Here is a 9191-nt window from a genome sequence, read left to right as displayed (position 1 = left end):
TTCTTTGGTACTACTGTGAAGGGAATAGAGTCCTTGACTGTTTTTTCAGCTTGACTGTTAATGGTATATATAAAGGCTACCAATTTATGAGTGTTGATTTTGTAACCTGAGATGCTGCTGTATTCCTTGATCACTTCTAAGAGTTTAGTAGTAGAATCCCTGGTGTTTTCCAGATATAAAATCATATCATCTGCAAAGAGTGAAAGTTTGATGTCTTCTGACCCTATATGGATGCCTTTGATTGCCTTTTCTTCCCTAATTGTAATGGCTAAAACTTCCATTACGATGTTAAAAAGTAGTGGAGACAATGGGCAACCTTGCCTGGTTCTTTATAGAATAGAAATGATTTCAATTTAACTCCATTCAATACAATATTGGCTCTGGGTTGGCTGTAGATGGCCTCTATCAGTTTAAGAAATGTCCCTTCTATACTGATTTTCTTAAGTGTTTTGATCAGAAGGGATGCTGGATATTATCAAAAGCTTTTTCTGTATCAATTGAGAGAATCATATGCTCTTTGATTTTTAATTTGTTTATGTGAATTATATGTATAGATTTACGTATCCTGAACCATCCTTGAGATACTGGGATAAAACCCACTTGGTCGTGGTGTATAATTTGTTTGATGTGTTGCTGGATTCTGTTTGTTAGGATCTTGTTGAATATTTTCACATCAATATTCATTAGCAATATTGGTCTATAATTTTCTTTTCTTGTTGAGTCTTTTCCTGGTTTGGGGATCAAGGTGATGTTTGCTTCATAGAATGTGTTTGGTAGGATTCTGTCTTTTTCTATATCTTGGAAAAGATTGAGTAATATAGGTACTAGTTCCTCTTTGAAGGCTTGGTAGAATTCTGATGTGAAGCCATGTGGTCCTGGGCTTTTTTTTTTGGGAGATTTTTGTATAGTTGATGCTATTTCAGAACTTGATATAGTCCTATTCAACATTTCCACTTTATTCTGGCTAAGTCTAGGAAGGTGGCATGCTTCCAGGTATTAGTTTCTTTCTTTCAAATTTTTATATTTCTGAGAAAAGAGTTTCTTGTAATATTCATTAAGGATTTTTTAAAATTTCTGAGGGGTCTGTTATTTCATCTTTACCACTTCTGATGGATGAAATTAGAGATTTTATTCTTTCTTTCCTGGTTAGGTTAGCCAAATGTTTGTCTATTTTATTGACATTTTCAAAAAACTAACTTTTTGATTTATTGATCTGTTGTATAAACCTTTTGTTTTCAATTTCATTTCATTCTGCTCTAATTTTGGTTATTTCTTTTCTTCTGCTGGGTTTTGGATTGGAATGTTCTTCCATTTCCATTTGCTTGAGATGTCCCATTAAGTTGTTAACTTCCTCTCTTTGGGTTCTCTTGAGGAAGGCTTGCAGTGCTATAAATTTCTCTCTTAGGACTGCCTTTGCAGTATCCCAGAGGTTCTGGTAATTTGTGTCTTCATTATCATTTTGTTCCAAAAATTTGGTAATATCCTTCTTAATCTTGTCTATGACCCAGCTAGCACAAGGTTATTTAGCTTCCATGTTTTTGTATGAGTATGCAGATTCCTGTTGCTACTGAGTTCAACTTTTATTCCATGATGGTCCAAGAAGATGCAAGGAATAATTTCTATTGTTTTAAATTTCCTGAGGTTAGACTTGTGGCCTAAGATGTGATCAGTTTTGGAGTATGTTCCACGGGGTGATGAGAAAAATGTGTATTTAGTTTTGTTAGGATGAAATATTCTGTAGATATCTGTTAAATCCAAATGTTGAATGTTTAAGTTTAAATCTAAAATTTCTTTGCTTAGCTTCTTATTGGAGGATCTATGCAACACTGCCAAAGGGGTGTTAAAATGTCTGACCATTATGGAGCTGGAGGAAATCAAGTTGCTCATGCCTGCTAGAGTGTCTATTATAAATTGAAGTGCATTCTGATTGGGTACATAAATATTAATAATGGAAATCTCAACATATTGAGTATTACCCTTAACAAATATGAAGTGATTATCCTTATCTTTCCTTACTTTTGTTGCTTTAAAGCCTATTGTGTCTGTGAATAAAATTGCAACACCTGCTTTTTTCTGCTTTCCATTTGCCTGGAATATAGATGCCCATCCCTTCACTCTGAGTCTATATTTATCTTTTAAGGTAAGATGAAATTCTTGAATGCAGCTGATATCGGTCCTGAGTTTTTGTATCCAGTCAGCCAACCTGTGCCTCTTTAGAGGACAATTTAAGCCATTCACATTAATTGAGAATATTGATAAGCCTGGTAGAATTTTGGGTATCGAGTTTTTTGAAAGTGCCATGGACATTTTTAATCTTTTTGCCATTGTGGAAGTTGGAATTTGAGCAAAAGTTTCTGAGTGAGTTTACTTTTGTGGTGGAGGATTGTTCTGGTCATTATGGAGGACACGTCTGAGAATATCCTGGAGAGCTGGTTTAGTTATGGCAAATTTCTTCAACATGTGAATGCCATTAAAGTATTTAATTTCTCCATTATAAATGATACTCAGTTTAGCTGGATATAGGTTCCTGGGTTGAAAGTGATTTTATTTTAGGAGATTAAAAGTTGATGAACTGAAGTGCATTCTGGTTGGGTACATAAATATTAATAGATGGAATATTCCCTCTTCTAGATTGAATGGTTTCAGCAGAGAGATCTGCAGTTATTCTAATATTCTTCCCCTTGTAGGTTATGGTTTTCTTATGTCTGGCTGCTTGCAGAATTTTCTCCTCCATATTAGCTTTGGTGAAGTTAATTATAATGTGTCTGGGAGTTAATTATAATGTGCCTTATTCAGGTTGAGTCATGCTGGGGTTTTGAAACTGACTGGTATCTGAATTTCAGAATCTCTTTGCATATCTGGGAAGTTCTCTTTGATTATCTCATGGAGTAGAGCAGCTGGGCCTTTTGAAGCAACTTAGCCACCTTCAGCAATTCCTATATGGTGAATATTAGTTTTCTTCAAATTATCACTGAGCTCTTTGAGAGAATGATCTGTTTTTGCTCTCCACTTCTTTTCCTCTTTGAGCATTTGGGAGTGTTCAAAAGCTTTGTCTTCAATGTCAGAAATCCTTTCTTCTGCCTGCTTCATTTTGTTACTGAGGGATTCTACTGTATTTCTCAGATCTTTGAGGGGTACAAGTTCTTGTCTCAATGTGTCAAAATCTTTGGTGATTTTAGTATTTGAAGTCACTGAATTCTTGAGACAACTTTTCAAATGCTCCTTGAATATCTAATTCCCACTTTACATCCATTATATTAATCTTATTTGCAATCCAAATTCTGAATTCAATTTCTGACGTTTCAGCCACTTGTTTATTAACGGGATCTTCTGGTGTGTCCACTGTATTGTTCCTTGTGGGAGTTGATTTACTCTGATTATTCATGTTGCTGGAATTTTTCCACTGATTCTAAACCATGATTATTTTACACCGTTTGGCTAGATGAGCAGATAAGGTAAAGTTGGGTTGGGGGTTCCTGAGTAGGGATTAACTAGCCCTTTGCCCAAGAGCTGTGACTGGTGTCTGTACCTTTTCCCCTAGAGCTTTGCAAAGGACCAGTGCAGTGCTTATGGCCTGATACATTGGGTACCTGCTTGGTGTGGTGGGGCTAAGTGGCTCTATCTTGTTTTCAGCTGGTCTATGTCCAATCCTGGTGAATCAGTAGCTCTGGCTTGAAGTCTCAGCTATTGTTTGTTTCCTTGGGGTAGCAGCTCACCTCAGCAGGGTTGATGTGCATTCTTCAAACTTCTTTGTTCGCTCAGCTGCAAACCATCAGCTTACTTGCTAAACTTCTGTCCTTTAACTCTCCTTTTGGGCAGGGGCCTCTGTGGAAAGCTGGCTCCAGTTGGCCAGCTGATTCTACTTTTCTACTCCAGCTGGCCCCGGATTCTACTTTTCTATAATTTGCCTGTTCATACCTTTTAAAAATATTTTATTGAGTTCATATCTGTAAATATTCTTAATTAATACTATATTTGAGTCTTTTGCCAGTTGTTGACTTGATGAAAATTTTGAAACTTTATCTCATCTATTCACTTTGTTTATGGCATCCTTTATGGCAAGAAATCAATGATTTGGAATAATAACCGATCATTTCTTGTCTTATAGTTTGTACTTAACACCAAGGATACAGAGAGCTGCTTGAAACCCTGACAGTTTATAAAGCAGTAGTAAATAATGTTTGGGATTTTAAGAGTTATATTTTTCTAACTGGGTAGAAAAATGTGTTAAGAAATGTATGTGCTGATTTTTAGTAATTTAAATCAGTATGAGGTAAAAGTAAATGTCAAATAGAGTTTTTAAAAAGCTAGGAAAACATGCCATTTCTCTTTTAAAGAAATTGTCATCAGACAGAATCACAATAGAATTTTAACTTAAGACAATTTAATTTAATTCACTATGAAGCTTCTGTCTATAGATGCTTTTACTATTACTTCAAATGCTTAATGCATGTGGTTGGGCAATGCTTGAAATAGAGAAATTTTGTAAAATAAAGTTTTTGAATTGTGAAAAAAAAGAAAAATATTAAGTTTATTTCTTTCTCTAGTTCATTTCTCCAGTAGACACCAATGCAATAATAAAACTTATTTTTTCCTGATGGTGAGTTGCTGGTCATGATTCTTGGTGAATCATTATAATTTATACCATATGTATAATTTGATAAATGTTATTTATGGTTTCTCAATTCTGTTTATAAAGAAAGCTAAGAGAATGGGGATAGTTGTTAATGTGCCTGTAGCAAATATTTAAACACAATGATTTAAATGATTTAAATTTCTATTTTAAAATATACTAATAAAATAATAGAATCTATTACATTGAGTATCTATGACAGGGATGCAGACAAAATTTAAAGAAGGCAAAAAAGCATAAATCACAAAACATTGAAAATCCAACTATACTACAATACAAAATATAAATGTTATAAAAGGGTTTGGATACTGACTAGAAATTTACTTGTGGCAAATTTATTTTCCACATATATAGATGTCAAAAATTACTATTTAACTTATGTGAATCATTTCTATAAATTAACCCAAAGGAAAAATTCAGAAGGCCCAGAAGCCCTATAATTATAGAAGGGAAACCCAAGTGATTACTAGAAGTATGAAAAGAGAAACTTAAATCATTAGTAATGAGATCATCATACATTAGTATTTCTTTGAAATACAATTTTATGCTAACAATTTAAAATGCCAAGTTTTGATGAGAATGTGGAGCCACAGAGACTAAAACATTCCTGTAGAAAGGTGAATTAGTAGAGTTTTATTTGAGACAGATTTGGATGTGTTAGAAAAATTAAATGTATGCCTCCATATGGTTCAGAATTTCCAGTATAGGAATGTATTCTAGAGAAATTTATGACAATATATACAAGAATATACACATGTATATAAAACGAATATATCTGTATATAGATAACACATACACACACACGAGTGTTTACAGCAGTGGTCTTAGCAATAATGCAAACTATTAAATAAATTAGTAAAATGTTGCTACAACATCTACAGATGAATAAGGCTCTCAAATTAAATGCTTAGTAATAAAAAAGGAGTTTCAGAAGTTAGGTAGCCACATGAGTGGTGGTTGCATTATTTGAAACATATTTTTATACATCTTAAATTTTGTTCAATAATAGAAATTGGTCATGAAGGAAAAAAAAAACTGTGTCCCCAATGTATCAGTCTCAGGCTCCTTTTCCCTAATGTTAAATGCCAGGTAGAGTAATGCCAAGTAGCTCCAGAAACAAAGTGCTCAGTTGTAGATAACAATGTGCCTTTATTGGTGGGGAGTAGAACAAACTAAGTATGCTACTGATAAGGGCTTCTCTGGTTCTTTCCAATACCTTGAGAAATAAGCAGAGTGTGTTAACTCCATAGTGACAGAATGATAAACAAGAAACAATGATCTTCAATTCTACTTTTACCAAGGGTTGAGGGCCAATGAGTTTGTGTGAGTAGCCTCCTCATGGAGGTTTGCTGTAAAATACGTGAAATGCAGATCTTTCTAGGAGGCTTCTATTCAGGGGATTAAAACCCTTGACAGAGGAAGCTAGAGTAGGTCAGCGTCCACTTAAACTAGATTACCACGTAGGGTAATGAAAACGAGCTGATTTATGTAAACTTCCTAGCCCAGGTCCAGTATGGAATGGATGTTCAAAAATTAGTCATGATAACATGTGCAAATAATGCATGAAGGGCATATTATATTCTGTCATCCATCCAATCAATCATATAATCATATAATGTGTTAGTCTCATGCGTTCACTCACATTTTTCCCAGGCAGCGCTATGCCCAATTCAGTTCCCTCACTCCATTTCCATTTCATCACCAGGGAGAAGGTATTCCTCCTGTTGTTGAGGTTAAACATGCTGGAACGTTGGTTCTGATTCTTCACTGCACCATTACCTGCACATTCTGCAATGATATATAGCTTACGTTAAAAATGAGATCTGCTTCATTTAACTTACACTAGCCTTGCTTCCAGATTCTCTTTCTGTAATTGGTGCAGGCTGACTGTAAGGTTTCTCTGGTTATTCCCCATCCGGAGTTTATAGCTGGGTCTCAAGGGCTTATTTTTCACTCCCCGGAGAGCTGAGGTTCCAGGGACTGAGATGTAATTGAGAAAAATAACATTTACTAGTTATTTTGTGCTGGCAAAAATTTAAGGTTTCTAGAGGGAACATTTTTTTCTTTCCTGGTACTGTCATTAGGGACTTTTCACTGTGGCTGTTGCCCTTCCTTCCTTCCTTCCTTCCTTCCTTCCTTCCTTCCTTCCTTCCTTCCTTCCTTTCTTTCTTTCTTTCTTTCTTTCTTTCTTTCTTTCTTTCTTTCTTGAATTATCTTATTAGAGACCACCTCTTTTTGTTCTTGTTCTGAATAAAGTTGAACATGTTTTCATGTATCTAAAAATCTGTTTGTAGGTCTATATAATTATCCCACAATCAGCAATAAGCATAGTTTTCTGGAAAAAAAAAATCTGAATCCAACCCAAATTTAAAAGCCTATCATTTCTACTGTGACAAATAGAGATAATGCTATTTGAACATATTTTATATTATCAGATTGACCATTGCTTATTTACTTAAAGAAACAATATATTCTTGATCTCTTCTTCTTAACTTTTCCAAAAATTCTTATATATAGGGTGGATGTAAAGTTCATGTGCAAGTTAAAATAGGCTCACATAGTAAACTGCACATGAACTTTATGGACACCCTGTATTTAACATTAGCCCTACATAAAGATAACCTTTACGCTAGTTAGACTTTACAACATCAGAGTAATTCAGGTAAAAATCTGTGGTGTAAGAGATTTTGAATTATGTTTGACTATAAAGCTGCTAGGTTAAGTCTCTAATCCATATGAAAGGAGAAAGATTGATTCAGTGAGTTCGTAGTTTTTATATTAACTAGTGAACACATGCAGGTGAGTTATTGTCAGAAGTTGGTGAATTGGCATTCTACATTATTTATTGCATGATCAGCATCCTAAGAATGTATTCAGTTGGTAGTAGTAGAAAACTTGACTTACGTTGGCTTAAATATAGAGATTTATTTTCCCTTCATAACACTAGTTTGTGCATCAAGACTGGCACTTTCATGATTTCCTTAAACTTTTCTACGTGCTGGTTCTGTCACGGTCTAATATGTCTACTCTAGCTCTAGTAATCACATTCCTTTTCAGAGCAGGAAAGACAGGAGTGAGGATGGTGGGTGATGCGCATATATACCTTCAATCAAGACCACAAAACTTTGCCTAAATCACCCAGAAGATTTTTACTGACATCTCATTCCCTGCTGAAATCTTCATGTCTTGCACTGTATCTCCTCAGTATTTTATTTCAGAGCATTTCTGGTAATTTTTTTTTTTCTTTTCTGTGCTGCTAATGGCCCCTCTCCCATGATATCTCTCTGCTTCTAGGACGCAAGAATATGTATGAAAACATGGAAGATCCCTCAGCAGGGTCACCACAAATGTATGAGGATGTTAAGATTCTTGACCCATCCCAAACCAATGGGTGAGGGGAATTGAATAAATTTTTTAATTTCCAGTTCTAGAGGAATAATTTTGAAGGAAACTCCATATAGTTCATCAGAGTTCCCTGTGGGATTGAGTTTCAGTTTCCCAGATTGAAGTCAGTCACTAATCCCTGGCTGTTCTCCTCCTTTATCTCACTATTGTAGCTCCCTCTTTCTTCAACCTTGAAGACCTCCTTTGAGGAGTTTAGCAAAACATGGCATTGGAGGGAAAATTGTTACTACACATTCACCCTCAGGTTTGATAATTCCCTATAATGACTCAAATAACTCAGCTATTGGCTGGGCTGGGTGGCTCACACCTGTAATCCTAACCCTGTGGGTGATCTAGGTGGGTGGATTGCTTGAGCTCATGAGTTTGAGACCAGCCTGAGGAAGAGTGAGACCCTGTCTCTAAAAATAGCCAGGTGCTGTGGTGGATGCCTGTAGTCCCAGCTACCAGGGAGGCTGAGGCTAGAGGATGACTTGAGCCTGAGAGTTTGAGGTTGCTGTGAGTTATGATGCCATGGTACTCTACGAAGGTGGATAAAGTGAGACTCTGTCTAAAAATAAATGAATAAGTAGAAAAAAAAAGAACTCAGCAGTTATTGAGTGAATTTTGTATCCCCTCAAAATTGATCTGTTGAACCCTAAGCCTCGATGTGGTAATTTAGGAGGTAGGAATTTTGGAAGGTAATTAAGTCATGCAATGAAGGTGTTATGAATGGTATGTGTTTACTTATGAAAGAAAACACAGAGAGCTCTTCAGCCCCAGTCTTATTGGGCAGTCTAAAACCCAGAAGAGGGAAAGTCCTCACCAAAATCCAACCATGCTGATATCCTTCCTAATCTTGGATTTGCTGCTTCCAGTATTGGAAATAAATTTCTGTTGGTTATGAGCCACCCACTCTTTGATGATTTTTTGTAGCAGCCTCAACTAAGATAAAACTTTGTATAAAAAGTGGAGTGTTGGGTAGCTCAAAGGAGTAGGGCATTAGCCTCATATGCTGTTAGTGGTGGGTTCAAACCCAGTCCTGGCCAAAAACTGCAAAAAAAAAAAAAAAAAAAAAAAGTGGGGTGTTACAAAAACTTAAAACTCTTAAAACTGAGGAATCTTCTTTGGAAATGGGAAATAGGTAATGGATACACACTGGAAGATTTTTTTAGGT

Source organism: Otolemur garnettii, unplaced genomic scaffold, assembly GCF_000181295.1.
Source record: "Otolemur garnettii isolate 467f Iridium unplaced genomic scaffold, OtoGar3 scaffold00209, whole genome shotgun sequence".
Taxonomy (NCBI): Eukaryota; Metazoa; Chordata; class Mammalia; order Primates; family Galagidae; genus Otolemur; species Otolemur garnettii.
The sequence above is the reverse complement of the archived record's forward strand: the minus strand, read 5'-3'. Positions refer to the sequence as shown.